The 19,007-nt window shown below is 48.3% G+C and overlaps 1 protein-coding gene across 1 annotated transcript in view; it reads right to left on the reverse strand.

Moving 5' to 3' along the window:
• The window catches only part of THSD4 (thrombospondin type 1 domain containing 4), a 564,456-nt gene that overhangs the window by 479,644 nt on the left and 65,805 nt on the right, over positions 1–19,007 (reverse strand). The gene's annotated exons all lie outside the window — the stretch shown is intronic.

Consider the following 19,007-nt stretch of genomic DNA (forward strand, 5'->3'; position numbering starts at 1 on the left):
ATATGCCCATGCTGAGCTAGGCCCCGAGAACCAGGAGGAAAGCACCCCAGCTCCACGCAAATGGCCTAGACCCAGCAGAAGAGCACTGTGCAGTTAGCACAAGACTGGGGGAGGCTCCTGGGGGGACTGGCTTCTCTGGCTGGGTGGGGTGGGGAGGGGAGAGGGATTCAGAAGGCCTCAGAGGGGGTGCCTGATTGGCTCAGTTGGGTTGAGCATCTGACTCTTGAGTTCGGCTCAGGTCATGATCCCAGGGTCACGGGATCCAGCCCCGTGTCGTGGAGCCTGTTTAGGAGCCTCTCGTCTCCAGCTGCCCCTCTTCCCAGCTTGTGCTCTATCTCAAAAAAAAAAAAAAAAAAAAAAAAATTAATCAATTAAAAAAAAAATTAAGAAGCGATGCCTGGGTGGCTCAGTGAGTTAAGCGTCCACCTTTGGCTCAGGTCATGATCTTGTGGTTTGTGGGTTCCAGCCCCGTCAGACTCTGTGCTGACAGCTCAGAGCCTGGAGCCTGCTTCAGATTCTGTGTCTCCCTCCCTCTCCCTCTCTCTCTCTCTCTCTCTCTCTCTCTCTCTCTGCCTCTCCCAGCTCATGTTCAATCTCTCTCTCTCAAAAATAAATAAACATAAAAAAAAAATAAAATAAAACAAAAACAAAAAAAAAAGGCGGCCTCAGAGAAAGAATCACAGTAATAGCTGTAATACTCAGGTGCCCACTCGATACCAGGTTAACACATGTAATCTCCAGTCCTCTCACAGGTATGGTTTCCCAACTGAGGCTCAGAGATGTGACCTGCCCGGGTCACGTTGCCACCGCAGGGTTTGGAGTTCAGTCTATTCAATTTCCAAGTCCCAGTCCTAATGTGGGACACTGACCAACACTATGACCTTCTTTAGAACATGAGTTTTTCAGTGAACCTCATGTTTCCATCTTAAGTGCAAAAAGCCATGATTAACTCAGCTTGTTGTTGTTGTTGTTGTTGTTATTGTTGTTGTTTTAGATCTTGGTTTTGGAAGCATTTTTTGGCCCAAAGCCCAAACACTTTTCATGGTTGTGTTCTTCCTCTGTCCCCACAGTACCCCTGAGCAGTGAGAAGGTCCAGGGACCATCCTCCCCTTTGTGTGGCACAAATCCAAGAAGACTGAGCTCCTTCACACCACATGGAAATGACAGGTGGAGCTAAGATGACCTCAGAGGGGGCCTGTGAGGACTTGAGGAGGAAACCTTAGTCACTGCTGTCGCTGGCACTGTAGTCACTAAAAGTGAGGGCTTAGCCCTTGGTTAGAGTCCTTGTCCCCAGGTAATCAGTCACCCGGAAGCCTTGGGGCTCGTTTAATTGAGGCCGTTTTCCTTCAACTACATTCCAGGGCAGAGTGGTCTGTGGATGACATCTGCAGCTTAAGTTGGGTTCCTGAAGGTTCAGGGAGCAACGATGTCAGGATGACACAGAGCGGAGGGAACCCAGGGAGCAAATAAGCATCGAATCAGAGGGTGAAGCCCAGAGGTGGATGTCGCCCAGCCAGCCTTGGGGAGCCATGTTCAGAGAGCCAAGGCAGGAGGTTGGAGGTAACATGGGGTGGAGCCAGTGGGAGACGGAGTCAGAGCAAGGGCAAGACAGAAGGTTCTGTGACAGGAGGGCTACAGTTCCACACGGCCAGTGCGTGAGCAGCAGCGGGTGAATGGGTACATGAATAGTGAATACATTCAACTCATCATTACTAAGTGGGGGACCCAGGAGAGAAGGCTTTTTGCCTGTTTGTAAATACAAACTAAAATGAAAAAACACAAGCTTTTGTTCTTTCTCCTCTCTTACGTGCCCTGATTTCTTAATATCAAACTGCTCGTGGATTCACCCAGGTGGCTGGGAAAAAATGCGCTTAATCAGGCCACAGTCTTGATACATAACGTAATCCCTGAAGTGCGTGTAGTGGGTTGAATGGTGGCACGTCCGTGCCCTAACCCGGCAAAACTTGGGAATATGACCTTATTTGGCAAGAGGCTCATTCTATAATACTGATTGAGATGAGAACATCCTGGATTTTCCAGGCAGGCCCTAAATCCAATGACAAATGTTCTCACCCGACACAGAGGAGAAAACGCAGAGGGAAGGAGGCCACATGACCACCGAGGCAGACTGGAGAGATAGAGCCATGAGCAGGAATGCAGGGAGCCATCACAAGCTGAAAGAAGAGGAAGGATTTATCCCCCCGTAACTGGACAAAGTGGGGGCCCTGGAAACACCTTGAATTTGAGCTTCTGGCCTCCAGAGTTGTGAGGAAGAAATTTCTGTCGTTTCAAGCCATCAAGTTTATGGTGATTTGTTACAACTGCCCAAGGAAACGAATACAGGGCTTAGTATTTTCAGGACAAGGAAGAAAAGTGGACAGGCATTTTCTGAGCACCTTTTCTGGGTCTGGCATTGTGCAAACCCCTCAGGTAGGGACAGGCTCTACGGCCTAGGCACCACTTAGCTTCACATTACACTTTACAGGGCCCCTCAGCCACCCTGACAGGTTGGTGTTATTTTGTCCCCTCTACATGGAACAAGTGAGGCCTCTAGAGGCTACATGGCTTGCCCAGTCTCAGGCTGGTAAGGGGCACAGACAGGACTGAAACTGAGGCCTGCTCACTCCTGTTCCAGGGTTCTTCCCGCCCACACCCCTGCAGCATGTTGCCTTTCTGCCTGCTTTTGGTGGAAGATAGAAGGGGAAAATGAGTAGAAATAAATCCACTTTGATAGTTCTAGCAGGATAATTGGGATAAACAAGCAAAGGCAGAAGTATGTGTCTGACACATTGCGGGACTTCAGTTATCCACGGCCTCCTGGGTTCTTATTAACGTTGATAAGGAAGGCACTGTCACTAACATTGGGATTAGACATGCAGCTACACTAAAAAGCCACTTCCTAGAACTAATCCCACCCTGAATTTAGCTTCCCATTGCCAAATTGGGCAGGGTCCCTGGGGGAAGAAAACACGAAACCACATTCCACCCTATTCTACTCACAAGAATTCTCTAATTTATAGTTGAATTATGGTGAGTGACTTTAAATTCCATCTCAGTCCCCATGGTGGGAATCCGACCACATACTCCAAAATTGGATTTTTATACTATGCAGCCAGAAACAAAGAAAAAAGAGACAGAAAAACAAAAGGAAGGAAGGGAGGGGGGAAACAAAGAAAGAGAAAGAAAGGAAGAAAGAACAAAGAAAAAATAAAGAGAAGGGGGCTTTGGAGGTGACAGCACCCCTGAGAGCACCAAACTCCTATCCTCCACGTACTCTTCCCAACCCTCCCGGTGACCTGCTCCCTCCTTGTTTCCCCATAGTCAAGGAGTTTTCTGTGACACAAGACGGGAAAACTTTCAAGTATCCTGAGACACAGTATTCCTAAAATCACGACTAACTAACAGGACCTCTGTTAGTCAGGGACAAGCATCAAAACCCAAGACTAAATCATGATGAGAGACCAGAACAAAGAAGGAATCGAAACTTAAAGGCTTGTAATCTGCCAGCACATTGCTCCTTCCCCAGGATACACATGACATGTTAAGACTGAAGCAGAAAACCTGAGGCGCTTCTAAAATACACCCTAAACTGCTGTCTCTTCCTCACTTACAAAGATGGCTAACCAATCAGTAAGGAAAACATGAACAAACCAATGGAAATAAGGACAAAGGGCATAAGCGTGTGGTTTACAGTCATCAGGGACTGAATGTGTCCCCCTCAAAATTCAAATGTTGAAGCCCTAACCCTCAATGTGGTGGTATTTGGAGGTGAGGCCTTGGGAGTCAATGAGGTTTAGATGATGTCATGTGGGTGAGACCCCATGATAGGGCTCATGTCCTTATGAGAAGAGCAAGAAAGACCAGGAATCTCTCTCTCTCTCTCTCTCTGTCTCTCTCTAGCATGTGAGGACATAGTGACAAGCCAGTGTCTGTAAGCCTGACAGAGAGCCTTCATGGGCAACCAAATCTTGATCTTGGATTTCCCAGCCTCCAGAACTGTGAGACATAAATGCCTAGTGTTTAAGCCCCCTACTCAATGGTATTTTGTTACAGCAACTCAGGCTGACCAATACAACAGGGAAGTAAATACAATATATGAAAACTGTTTAACATCACATATAATCAAACAAATGCAGCAACAGAATAAAACAAGAGAATTCCAATTTGTACCTGTTAGATTGGCAAAGAATACAAAGGATGACAAGATTGATATGATAGGGTAAGAATGTTCACTGCTGGTGGGACGCTAAACAGGGGCAACTTCTTTGGGAGGGAACTTTGCAATACCTATCACAGTTGTATTTTATTTTTGAAAATTTTTAATGTTTATTTAATTATTTTGAGAGACAGAGCCAGGGAGAGGCAGCGAGAGAGGAGGAAAGAATCCCAAGCAGGCCCCGTGCCGCCAGCATAGAGCCCAACACGGGGCTCGATCCCACAAACCATGAGATCATGACGTGAGCTGAAATCAAGAGTTGGCCGCTCAACCGACTGAGCCACCCAGGCGGCCTAGCAGTCAAAGTTTTATACTGTGTTAGACGCATACCTAATCCCCAAACCAAACTGGCGCTTGCTCTATTCCACTGGAGGTTCCAGGGTGGGTGTAGGGGTAAGATAACAGAATTAAAAGAGAAGCTTTTTGAAGTACACATGCCATGCTATGCCCCTTCTCCCAGAGACAATGATGTGTCCTGCCTGGAGTGAGGCAGGGGTCAAGGGAGAAATGTGTATTTTGGATAAAATCCCCCAAACCTTTTAATATCCCCTTTCTCACTTAAAAGCAACTATTTGATATTATGGTGCCTCTCTAAATAGTCCAGACTGGGGCATGAGCCAGGGAGCAGAGAAAGGGGAAGGCATTCCGAGAAGTGAGAGAGTCAGGGAAGCTACATTCCTACTGAATTCAACTTGAGCCATGCAAAAGATGAGGTGGTTGCCGAACCAGAGGGAGAACTGAAATCCCCCAAAGACTCTGGGGTTGGAGCTGGATGCTGTAACTAACAACATTTTGGGATCCGTCGTACGGAAGTTAATGTTAGGCAGGGATTTTTGGGTAAATGTGTATCAACAGTAAGACGTGTGTGTAGGGCAGCCTGGCAGTCATTCCCCTTTCCCTGGGTCCTTTAGGAAATCACCCCTCCACACTGAATGAAGTGTGGTGGGAATGTATTCAGGGGCCCTGCCAGCTGAAGCCAAGGTAAGCAATGTGGGCCAATTGGACGCTCCCTCCCTGAAATCTGAATAGCCAGTAAAGGGGCCAAGAGACCACAAATGGCTTCGAGTCCTTCTTCCTGACCCCACTGTTTATTCTCTGAGACCATTTCTTTTGCTCTCTGGCATGCCTCAATGCCCACCTGCTTCCGTTGCTTGCAGGGAAGAACTCTAAATAATATCTAAATGGTTACAAACATTATCATATAAAGTGTGGTAACCAAAATAACGTGAAGTTAACTGGGTCTGCCTTTGGCACGGGATTTGGAGGCCAGAAAGCAGCGACTGGGATGACGAGAAGCCTCGGGGTTAGGGGAGTCCAGGGCTAAAGGATTCATGGAGACAACAGCTGACCACAGTCTGCATAACCAGAGAACTAAGGTCCCCCTAAAACAGGATGGACTGATGGAATAGGAGGTTCACAGGGACAGCGTGGGAGCTCACAGAAGAATAGGGTAAGCAATAATCTGAGCAGCAGTGGCTGTCGTATTTCATCATAGTTTTTTTAAGGGGGGTGAACACATCCCCCTTAGGATGGCCAAACAAACGAGGGCTTGATAGACTCAGTGAAACACCATAATCATGAACAATACAGAGCGATATGGAAACAGCCTTGGAATATAATATTAAGTGAAAAGTACCAAATAGAAACTTGCAACTATACCATGATCATAATGATGTAAAGATTCTGTAGGCATATAATAAACAAAGCCTGGAAGGGGACGTGGAAAAATGAAAACATACGACGTGTTACTGAAGCTGGACCCAGGGTAAGTTTTCTTGTAATTTAAAAAGAGTTCAGTGATGCTTACAATATTGCTTGCTCAATAAATACAAATAAATTGGGGAGCCTGGGTGGCTCCGTCGGTTAAGCGTCCGACTTCAGCTCAGGTCATGATCTCGCGGTTTGTGAGGTCAAGCCCCACGTTGGGCTCCGTGCTGACAGCTCAGAGCGTGGAGCCTGCTTCGGGTTGTGTCTTCCCGTCTCTCGGCCCCTCCCCTGCTCATGCTCTGTCTCTCTCTGTCTCTCAATAATAAATAAATGTTAAAAAATTAAATAAATAAACAAACAAACAAACAAATAAATGAAAATTGATTCAATGAAGAAAGATTCCGAGCAGATTGTGCAGGGTGGGAGACACAGAGGAGTAAACCAAGAGTCAGTGGTAGTCCTTGTCAGAGAAAGCCCGAGAATTTCCCATCGCCATCAGATCTGTAACTAGGAACACAGCTCTATATGTTTTCAATGTATTTGGTTTCGGTACTAATGTAAAATCATGTAAGATTTCACTGGTTTCTAATTTTCTTTCTACAAAATTAAACCCAGCATCTGTTCTTCATAGAAAACGAGTCACATGCAAAGTCTGAAATTCTAAAGTCTCATTCTAGAAGAGACTGGAAAAAGTAGGTTTGCTTTTAGCCACATAACCAAGTCAACACCCTAAAGCAAACATTACGAAAATACACCTTGGATTTTGAGCCCAGAGAGCAAAGTTTTGGAGAGCTGAGAGCAAACGAGAGCAGGAACATACAGCTGGCAGCTCAGCTGGGACATTTGTTACCTGAGACCCTGTGTGGGAGCACGGGGAGGGAGGTGCACTTTGATAAAACACACACACACACACACACACACACACACACACACACACACACAAAACTCCAAACTCATACCAGATCTAAATGAAGGACCACCACCATGGTTTTCTCCGAGACATAAATTCAACCTTCCATCTCAAACACCTATCTTGACTCTGACACAATACACTGTAAAGGTCCTCTCATCTTACCTCTGAGCATAATGTCCATGCCAGCAGCTACGAGACCAAAGTGAGAACCTTGCATATAGAGGAGACTGGAGCAAAACAGGCTCACCTTGACCATTGCATCAGAATCCCCCACTGGGTAATTTATATCTAAATGAGTTCTACAAATGCATTTCAGAACAGTTAAAAGGCTACGCTTGCACAAAGCCATAACAAAGGAGAAGTCAGTGGAGGCCAAGGGAGAGACAGAGACATGTGGAAAGAGAAATACTAAGCCCATGCTAAAGCATGACCCGTTGACATGCAGTCACCCAAAAGCTAAGCAGGCGTGAGCTGGGTTGCTCTGCCCATTCCAGCTCTGTCTGCCTGGCCCTACGGCTCTCTCTCAATCCTGTGTCCTTCTAGTTGGTGAATCCTTAAGTAAATAATCTCAGACACATCAAAACTCTTCCATATTCACCCACATATGTGACGTTGAGTACATATTCTGGCCCAAACACTGAAGAACATGGACATACCCTTGCCCTCCGACTCCTGGCCTGTGTAGTTTCTCCGTGTGTGACCCACAAGGTACCTACGACACAACCAACCTCACTCGCATCTAGTGACACTTGCAGATTCCTGGCTCTTATGCCAAACCTAGTGAATAAGAACGTCTAGGGTGGGGCCCAGGAATATGAATTTTAAACAAACTTCCCCAGTGATTTGAATGCATCCTCTGGTTGGAGAATCACTGGCCACTGAACACCCCTAGGTGAGACTCAAACAAGGAAGCACTCACCTGAGCTCACCCTCGAGGAATTGGACCTCCACCATTCACTGCTACTTCCTTAATCCCAAAATGCTCTGGCCACATTACTTTATTACCCTCAAACTGCCTGCTCTTTGGCCTACGTCTTTCACTCCAGCCATTCAGGTTGAGGCCAGCCTGGAGTTTTATCATATGAGACAGGAAAATATTCACAGACGATAACCGCCTAATACAGGATTCACGTGTTACAAAGCAGACTCCATTTGAAACGTGCTTTTAACATCAGAAGTATAGCAGCAACGCCAAGTACGGAAAGATGAAAGGAGAGGAAGGGAAGACTCGTGGGAAACCCAGGACTGGCCCCTGTGTTCAGGTCCCAAGTCTGCTGTTATTCACTCTGTGACTTGGGGCAAGTCCACCTGCGGCTCTAGGCCTCAGTTTCCGTATCAGTAAAATGAGCCCGTTGGGCTTGATGAGGGCCGGGGTCCCTTCCAGTGCTAACAGGCTCTGATTTTTCCTGGAGGAGCTCTTCCATTCCTTGCCACGTACTGATTCGCTTCAAGGACAACGACACAGGGAGGCAATCTCACAGGTTGTGCCCAGGGCTCCCCACGGCCAGCCAAGGGCAGCCTGTAAGCGCAGAGTATCTTCCCTAAGTGCAGTGCACAAGAGGCCTGGATGCATTTCCACGATATTCAAAGGCAGGGCCCAGCCAAAATGATGGAATGAGGTAAATATTTGGATGTGATCTGCATAATCGGAAACAATCCCCCCTTATGAAATTGACCTGACTCTTTCATCACCAGCCACATGGAAATTGTCCTCAGTTGTAACTAGAAAATAACACAGAGCATGTGCCGGGTACCGAAGTCTGCCCCGTGTTGCTGTGCAGTTACCCGGGAAACAGAAGCAGATGTCTGTGCACAGTGCCTGTGTGTGTGTGTTTTGTTTGGTGGCTGGTCCGTTTGGCCTCATGCTCTCAACAGCGATTGCCTATCTACAACCCCAGCCAACCAGGGCAGTCAAAATAATGAGTAATGCACACGATAAAGAGTGGCGGCTTCTGGGCCCCGAGGTTGACTTGGGGATCAGCAACTTTCCAGCGGAGGATTCTGCCTGGTGATTTGGCCATCTGCATCTGGGTCGACAGCCAGCAGGCTCCTCGAAGACAGGCGATTCAAAAGCATTTTCCTGGGATATGTCAGCACCCAGCACAGAGCGGAGCACACAGTAGGTGTTCTATGAATATTTTGCCGGTGAACGATGCTGCAGATGGACTGAGATGGGGCGCTACCCAGATTGCCCGCCTCAGTTTTTCCCTTGACCATCAAGGCTATTTTCTTGAAATCTAGCCCTACTGTGTCATTCTGTTGCTTACCAACGTCTCTTGAATTCTCACCCTCCCAAAGATGAGGCGCAAACTTATTCTTTACCATGGCACTCCAAGCCTTTCACCACCTATGCTCACCCGTCCTTTCTGGCTTGAACTCTACCACTGCTCCCCCTCTGACCCCCAACATTCACACCATGCACAACGTAGGATGTGCCCTTTCTCCCCTCCAGCCTGCATCCTGCTGCGCTGTGACTCAAATGTTCTCTCCCTTCTCCCCTTCTCCTCTGCCTGTGAATTCCTACCCAACTCCAACCAGGTCCAAGTTTTGAAGACCAGCATCCAGGTCCAATGGTCTCTCTCTCTCATGCTCCAGGGCCATCACCACATCTCTCCGTAGCGCTTACCACCTGGCACTAGAATTATCTGTGTATACAACCATCTCCCCAACAACACTTGGAGCTCCCCAAGGCAGGGATTATGTCTCCTTTGTGTTCCATCTACGCTAACAGTGCCTCATACGGAGTCTGTCACCTGGCAGGCCCTCAGGAAATATCTGACGGGTGGATCAGATGGGTGGATGAATGAATGACAAATGTACCAACTGCTTGGTTTCCTGCCCATCTGCTTTGTTAAATGTCAAACACTTCCTCTGTCTCGCAGCCCACGTCCTGGCTGTTCAGCCACTTGGCTGGTCTCTGATGCCTAAATGTTCCATGTGCCTTAATGACAAGAGGCTGGCAATCCACAGGACAGTTCTCCCATCTCTTCAAAGTCATGCACTCAGTATTTGACCCCCAATCTCCTGCTTGTTGATGCTTTCTCTCTCCTTGACTCCAGGACACCATACTGTCCCAGTTTCCTCCTAAACTTTTAGCGGTCTCATCCTCTTCTGCCCAGATAGCTCTTCTTCTGTCTGTTGGCTTCCCCTCTTCTCTCTGCTCCTCAGGTGTTAAGGTTCCATCATAGGCCTTCCAATCTTATCCAAAGCTTCTTACAGAGAAATAAACTGTAGCATCAGCAATAATCTTCACGTTGACATCCCCCTTATTAAGATACTCCCAAGCTCCAGATTTACATTCCCAGTAACCGACTGGACATATCTACCAGGATGATGCATGGGCTTTCCGTACTCAATATGTCATGTAACGGGGACCTGAATACCCACTCCGTCTTCCAGTTCATCCAGATGTGGTCCCATCCAGTACTCCCTTCCTCCAACCGGGCACACGATTCAGGCACGTTTACCACAGAACCATCTCTGGATTCTGTCCCTTTTTGTCTATCCTCACAGCCCATAGTTGGGCCAAAGCCTCACTCCCATTTGCTCTCAGCTGGTCTCTATCCATGCAACACCCCCTCTCACACTATTTCCAGAATTACATTCTTAAAAACTCACATCATCCAAGTCCCATGTTCACTGACCTCCCTGAACTCCCTTCTGCTTCCAGGACTCAATCCAGCCAGCCTGCCCGGCTGACACTGCCCTTTACTTTTTGGTCCCCACAACCTCCCCTGCCAGCTCTCCTATTCTTAACTTCTCACTCAACCACACCAAGCCCTTACACCACTCTGTGCCTCCTACAACCCATGTCACTGGCCTCAAAAGCCCTCCCTCACCCTAACCCTACTTTACCTGAGACATTCCTGCTCCTTCTTCAAGGCCTACTGAAGATTGTGCCCTCTCTGCAGACTGCCTGAACTCCCCAGGCAAGGACAATGCCTCTATCCTGTAAGTACCCACGGCATTTGAGGCACGCTTATAATTTCTGTTTTTATGTGTCCTACACCCCAAGTTGTGAAACAAACCCAGGTATAAATTTTGTATGCTGATTTACAAATGGAGTAACTACAAAACTTACAACCAAAAAAAAAAAAATCAAATCAAGAATATTAATTTAAGGGGCGCCTGGTTGGCTCGGTCAGTTACGCATCCGACTTCGGCTCAGGTCATGATCTCGTGGTCCATGATCTCGTGGTCCGTGGTCTGTGCTGACAGCTCGGAGCCTGGAGCCCGCTTCAGATTCTGTGTCCCCCTCTCTTTCTGCCCCTCCCCGCTTCACGCTGTCTCCCTCTCTCTGTGTGTCTCAAAACTAAATAAACATTAAAAAAAAAAGAACATTAATTTAATGTGATTGATGGTTAATGAGAATTTGAGCACAATGGACCGTAATTTGAGTTATTTTTCCTTTTGAAAAGTGAGCTTGTTTTAAGCCACCAATCCACGATGTTGATGTGCCATGCTAGAAGCCTGAACAATTTTAAACGCTGCTTAACGAAAACGGGTCACTACGGTGTACCAACACATTTGCTGCCAATAAGCTACTACGAGTTGGGTGACAAGAGACAGAACCCATGCAAGACAACAGAAGGTGGACATGTTTCTGACCTCTATGGGAGAAGGGGTCTTTGCAGACTGGGACCCCATATGGTATCTCAATTTCCCCATTTATAAAAAAAAAATTTTTTAATGTTTATTTATTTTTGAGAGGGAGAGAAACGGAGTGCGGGCAGGGGAGGAGCAGAGAGAGAGAGAGAAAGAGACACAGGATCCGAAGCGGGCTCCAGGCTCCGAGCTGTCAGCACAGAGCCCCACGTGGAGCTCAAACCCACAAACCGTGAGATCATGAGCCGAAGTCGGACATTTAACCACCTGAGCCACCCAGGCACCCCATCATTTTCCCCATTTTTTTTTATGGATTCTCACCGAAATGGAGGTACTTGGTTAAGGAATTTCCATTCAGATTATCTATATAATAGACAAGTTAATATTTTTAGGTTATCATCAAAATCAATATCCTAAACTAATAATAATAATAATAATAATAATAATAACAATCTAACATATCCAAGACTCCAGGAGGCCATGGGGCCTCAGCTTATAAAACATTTTCATTTTAAAGAAAAATGAACTGATGAGGCTCAGAGCCAGGATTTGACCCCAGTAAGCATTGGGCTGATTCCAAACCTCAGACTCTTCTCTCTGCCCCATGGTGCTTAATTCTCAAGAATGCTATTTGAAGACCCAAATCCTGGGTACCAAAGGGCCTTGTAAACCATAAACTCCTACACAGTTGTTGGTTTAGGGTTTGGTTGTTACAATTTATATATGTACAAGAAAAATACTTCAGAAAAGAAGCTGGTACATTTTAGGAGACAGCTGTCTTGCCCAATATAACGGCTCTTTAAGGAGACAATAATTATACCAGTTCTTCACCTATGTTCAATAGGTTACAACTCAAACCTGATACTATTTTATTAAGATGGTGAAGCTCTTATTTACATGCTCCATGGGAGCAGGTGACGGCAACAGGCGAGCAGAACACTTAGGCTTCTTGGGGCACCTGGGTGGCTTAGCCGGTTAAGCATCAGACTCTGGATTTTGGCTCGGGTCACGATCTCATGGTTTGTGAGTTCAAGCCCTCCATCAGTGAGGAGCCTGCTTGGGATTCTCTCTGCCCCTCTCCCATTCCCAGGCACGTGCGTGCTCCCTCAATCTCTCTCACTCGAAATAAATAAATGACCATTTAAGAAAAAAAAAAAAGGAAAAGAAAAAGAAAAAGAAAACTTAGGCTTCTCCACCAAAGAAAAAGATGCTGATAATCAGGGACCCAGGGAAGAAGGCGACAAGAAAAGCCCTCTGCTTCTGCAGGAGCGCCACTGAGCAGGTGTCTCTGGATGGGGTGCGAACGAACCTGGACTGTATCCTGTCCAGAATCCACTTAAATTCCCTGGCTGCATGTTAGTCATTTCTAACAACTTATAAGCTCTACCTCCCATGTTTAAACGGTATTTCTTTGACTTCCTGAAAGACAGGCAATTACTGTCTACGAAGTCCCTACCACGTGCCAGGCACTTTACTAACTGACTTTGTCTAATCTGCAAAGCTGGCTTCCTCCTATCAACCGAATCTTAATCCAAACGTCACCTCCCTAACAAGGCCTCCCTGGCCACCGCATCCAGCGTTGAGCTCATATGGGCTCGCACCTACATACACCTCACCAGCACATTGCCTTATTGCATTTTCCTCGTAGCCGTTAGTACAGTCCGAATTGTTCTTACTTGCTTACTTGTTTATTGTCTGTTCCTCTCACCTGGAATAGAAATGCCTCACTTTCTGGGAGGGTCTTGTGGATCTTTTTTTCACATCTACCCCCAGCCGCATGCTCAGTGGTCGTTGAATAAATGCACCTCTGCCAGGGAGGAAATACTTTCCTGCTGTTTTAGCTGAGAAGCTGATAGAATCTGCCTAAAGTTAAGCTGCTAGGAAGTAATATAAGCAGATTTCAAAGTCAGATCTACCTGCTCCAGGAGTCCAGATGGCCACTACACAGGCTTCTCTAACTGGGGTTGTTAGCAGTGCACCAAGGACACTGGGACACCCCAGAAAAAATATGTGGCATCTTCCCAAGCTATTAATTTCCTCAAGGATTTTTTTTTATAAGGGAGGTAGGTATATGTGAATTTTGTCCTGATGTTAAGTAATTTAAAGCATTGTTTTAAAAATAAAACAATCAGGGAGCGCCTGGGTGGCTCAGTCACTTAAGCATCCAACTTCGGCTCAGGTCATGATCTCACGGTCTGGGAGTTCGAGCCCCGCGTCGGGCTCTGTGCTGACAGCTCAGAGCCTGGAGCCTGCTTCAGATTCTGTGTCTCCCTCTCTCTTTGTCCCTCCCCCACTCATGCTCTTTCTCTCTCTCTCAAAAATAAACATTACAAAAATAAATAAATAAATAATCAAACAACCACCTATATTTTGGAACAGAATGCCGTATTTCCATGAATGTTTACAGGAATAGCAGACCTCAAGGAAATTGTGAGACTGTGGTAGGCCGCTTTGGGCTACCCCAAAGGCTGCATGTGCACATGGGCGTGTATGTGTGTGTGCATGCATGCACATGTTCACACTCTTCTGCTGGTGGAATACTTGTGGGGGAGACATGTGGAAAGCCTGAACTATACTGGCTGCCCCCCAAAAGCGCTGGGGCTGAAACGATTTAAGCAGAGAGGAAAGTCGTCGAAGGAGAGACACCCTCAACAATGATCTTTGCAATGAGAAAGATCAACAGACCTCCGCTAAAGAGGTTTGAGCTAGAAGGCAAAGCACAGATGTCATTAAAAATAGACTCTGTTTCCAAGGACGGTTGTAAAGTCTCCTCCCCAGAGCAGTTCAAAATAGAACAGATTCATCTTTCTGGGATGGCGTGGGTGTGGTCTTGCCTGAAAGAGCAAATCTCTGGAAACGATTTCCATCTCGAGAACTCTATGGTCTAGACCACCAGTTGGCAGCCGAATGGAGAGCTCCCCCCACTGTTTCTGGAATGATTTTTTAAAAAGGGCCTCTCTTTACAGTAGCTGGCTTGATGTGAAACTGCTGCCCCAGATACTCACAGACAGGGTTTCCTGGTCTGGAGCCCTTTGCCCAGGCAGGAAACACCGCACTCCAGCAGCGCCCGTCCCTCTAAATGAGCTCCTCCTGCCTGTCAGGTGAACGGAACACCACCTGCCCAGGCTGATGCCGGTCATGGGTTCGGCAGAGAAGGTGCTGCCCTCTCTGCAGCACTCATAGGCTTCCCCAAACATTTGAAGTCTCCCTGGCTCTGAACCAAGAATCCCTCTCCGAGCCAACAGCTTACAGCCCATTAAAACCCTGTGCAAATGCAAACACTCTCTCCATTAGACAAGGAAGAAACAAGAACCACGTCTTGGGACCAAGCTAGCAGTTGTTGAAACTGGACTAGGGGCTGGAGTCTCTGAAGAGGAAATATCACTGTATTAAAAACCACAACTATTTCCAATGCTCACAGTCAATTACATGGGAGACCAAAGGCGCTGCTGGAAACCCCGCGAGGGCAAGCAGATTCTGCCACGTGCGGGCAGTACTGGTTTGGGGAAACTAGAGACAGGTGTGGATTTCAGGGCTGCTTGAGGCTTGAGACCCAGTGTGTGCAACGGTGAGAACACTACCCTGGTCCACGCGTGAGGCCGTTTCATCCACACCCAGAGCCTGTGGTATCAGCATCGTCCTCATTTTATAGCCACAGGAGAGTTCGCTAGTCTAACTGGTTAGAATCCCAGCTGCCGACTGGACCACATTTATCGGTGAGCAGAGGTGCCGCTTTGCAACTCTCCATGCTTCTGGCTGTTCCCTCCACCCCACGGGGTCCCCCATCTTCTGCGCACCCACTTGAGAGTGTCGGTCACTGCTCTGGGCTTAAAGAGGTCAGAGGCACCAGGTGGGCCTCAAGGCCAAGCTGTATCATACACTTGAGCTTCATCAGAACTCTGCGTTGGGAGTCATTAGGCATTGATCCAGATAAAGGGTTTTCTGGCAATTTACTCACAACGTAAATCTTTATACCGTGAACTGGGTATAACAGGAACGATTCAAAGGGAGCACAACCACCATCACACAGATATTGGCCAGGTGAGATTCCTGTGGGAAGTCAGCCTGGGGCATCGGAGAAACCGCAGCTCCCATCATATGGCACCACTCTGCTCGGGGCTTTGCCACCAACATGGCGCCTCGCTCTTCCTCTGTTGGTGATGGTCATGAATGGAGCTGCGCTGAGGGTTGATTTTGTGCTCCCCACCCCTGCCATCTTATTTCAGTTTTGGACTTTCTTGATTACAGCGATGGATTATGATGACAATGGCCTGAAAATATTACCAAAATAGACCTTGTGGCCATTAAAAACACTGTATTAATTACATTCTTACAGAGAGAAATTACTTTGTTATTGTAAGCATAAAACTCTCGAAACTTAATCCTTTTCTTCCTTTGGAACAATGGCTTTGATCACTGAGGTTTAGCACAAGAACTTGCTGGGTCATAACTGATAGATTACAACAAGACACATTGTATTTTGTCTCCCATCTGCTATGTTCTTGGGGTCTCTCTCCCTTGGGAATGCCACAGGCAGGATCCAGGCATTTCAGGGTCTCTGGCTACAACATCATTGGGCGATGTGACAAGCTCACCACGACAGAGTGCTGACAGGATACATCAGGTGCTATAGGTCCCACCGCCAGTGAGAGCCAGGACACCAGCCCAGGATTTCTCCTGCTCTCTCCACCTCCCCTCCCCTGAGTCAGCCTGACATGGAGGGTCAGGGAGCTGCAGACCAGCCTGTCTGGGACAACAGGGACTCAGCAAGCATCAGAACGATGTGAAAAGTGAGGGGGTTTCTGGCTGAAAGGACAGTCACGGAAACGAAAGAGAAGCAGGCTGGGCCCAGGGATGCGGTGAGAATTCTAGGAGGTGCCCTCCATCACCCCTAACAGGTATTGTGCCTGAAACTCCCAACTGAAGGAGAAACCTGGGGAAGGTTCCAGAGGCCTCTGTGTCTCCTGTATGTGCTGCCGCTGCTGCTGCTTCTAGAACAATAGTTCTCAATGGAGGCAATTCTGCCCATCGGGGGACGTGAGATGCCTGGAGACATTTCTGGGTGTCACAACTGCGGGGTGGGGGATGCTACTGGTATCTGGGGGGTACATGCCAGGGGTGTTGCTAACAAGCCACAGGGTACAACATGGTCACCCCCTCCCTTCCCCCCCCCCCCCCCCCGCCCCCGGTCAGTCATCTGACCCAAAATGCCAGTGGTCCTGAGGCTGAGAAACCCTGACTTGGAGGAAGTCAGGGACACCTTGACACCTCCCATCCCAACCTTTTTCTCTGCAGAGGCCCATTTCCGGCATGTGCAGCACCAAAGGATCCAGTCCCCAGAGCCATCCGCATAACTGAGAGGAGGAAGGGGATGAAGCACATAGCGAGAGGGAGCAAAGGTCCAAAAAGAAACAGTCCAAAGCAAACGGGACCATGGGGGTGCACTTGTGGGGACCCCAAGTCGCACCCCTGGCCCTGCCTCTAATGGGTCATGACACCCGAGCAAGGAGCCTGTGTAGGCCAGGTGGTTCTTCGTGCAAGACTGGTGGATGTTGATACGGGCTAATTTCAAACAAGGCCATGAATACAATGACACGTCAGAGCATTTCCAGTGAATCTATTAACAGGGGAACTTCTTGTGCCAGTTGACTAAACTCAACACTCCTGAGGTTAAACTGGGAAGATACCCAGACTGGAGCTGGTCAGTTGGGATGCAAAGGAATGCCGCTGTCTCATCAGGTGGTTGAGGCAGGGCCCTTACCATGACTGGGTCATCCATATCAGGGGACGGCCAGGTGCCCCCGCGTGCATGGCCAAAGGGTTAACTCCACCGAGAGCCTACACATCCCAGTTGGCCTTCTCGGGGGCTAGGGATACCCGGCCAGGTAGAAGAGGTGGACCGTGCTCAGCTGGCAAGCCCCTTGCCCTGGATGTGACCGCCTTCTGATCCATACTGCCCTCCTCGCCCAAAGCTACTCTGTGATACGACGACGCTATGGTTTACATTCCTCCAACCATCTGGGCAAACTGAGGCAACTGTCCAACCGGGAGGAAGGGAGAGGGAGAGGGGGGGCAGGTGACCCCAGAAAGCCCTCCCGGCCTGACGTAAGAATCTCAGCATCCTGGACAGAGACCCAGGGGAGACTGGTTTCCAGTGTGTGGGGCAGAGCTGCCCGCCAAGAGGGGCCAGAGAAGGAGGCAGCGTCTGGGCAGCACGGCCTGTGCCAGCCTCACGGGACACACTTTGGTGGTTTTTCCTGTCCCTGCTTTGATGTCTTCCCCCCCCCCCCCCACCATTTCCTCCAGCTTCTAAGTCACGCGTGGATTTCTCTGGGAGCCCTACATGTGGCATCAACTCTCCAAGAGTGCCTGACACCCAAAGGGCCATATTCCCTACCCACCTTTCCACCCCCAGTCCCTAGGGAGGGGACAGACAGGCAGCAGGTATGCAGCAAGGCCTTCAGGCAGATACACCCAGAGCCCTGCGGCCCCCAGTCCCCCAGAGGATAAGGAGCCGGTCCTCACAGCCCACGGTGCCTCCAGCTCATCTGTGCTATCTTAACATTCGGAGCCGTCTAGGGACCCTGTCATCTGCCATGTCTTCCCCATGGTGTGCCAAGTGACAACCAACGGAAGGGGGCTCTGGTCTCTGTCTGAACTGGGAGAAGAAAAATGAAAGAGAGCTGTGTCAGAACATCCGGGCCAAAAAACACATTAAAGGACGGGAAGTTCTAGAAATAGGAGATTCTTTTTAGTACTGAAAAGCCACATGAGGCTGCAGAAATCAGGCATGATTGACTAAACAGCCCAGACCACACAGGAAAGGATGCCACTCCCAGGGAAGGCAGGCTTCCCCGAGTCTGGCAGGAAGACCCGCAGAAACTGCCCTTCATTCTCTTGTCATTATGGGTTCTTAGAGTAACCGAGCAAGCACCATTAGGCTCCAAGTACCGTGTAAGTGTTGTGCATGCATCAGTTCTGATTCCCGGAACAACCCCCAGCAACGATACCTGCCTGGGGACAGGGATTTGTATGCCCATTCTACACATAAGGAGACAGAAGCTCAGAGAATAACAATCTTGGGCCAGGTGGGAAAGACATTTCACCTCAAGTCCATGTCGAGAAGATCTCCTGAGACTTTCAAGAGCAGGGACTTGCCTTTCTCTATCCCCTGCACCAAATGTAAGGCCGGGCATATGAAAGCTTCCCAGTGAATGTGTAGCGGGTTGAAGTGAGCCCTCCCAAGTTCACGCAAGGGCATTCATCTTGACTTCTCTGACACGTAGAAGTCGCAACAACTCACCCGGAACCAACTCCCCTGCTGGTTTCTGCCGTGCGCACCATGACACCATTTTTTTTTCCTTTTCCTGCTTCCCTGACAGCTGCTTCTACTTCCATGCTGCATTCTACCTCCTCCAGAATCTCCCTCAACAGAAGATGCTTTCTTTTTCCTGTTTTTGCTCATCCATACCAACGGCTCGTCTAGAATGTGAGTCAGAGGATATGACTGACAATGGCTACCTGGCATGTCGGTCACTCTCTGATTGCCACCTTTCCAAAACTCAT

This window comes from Lynx canadensis, chromosome B3, assembly GCF_007474595.2.
Source record: "Lynx canadensis isolate LIC74 chromosome B3, mLynCan4.pri.v2, whole genome shotgun sequence".
NCBI lineage: Eukaryota > Metazoa > Chordata > Mammalia > Carnivora > Felidae > Lynx > Lynx canadensis.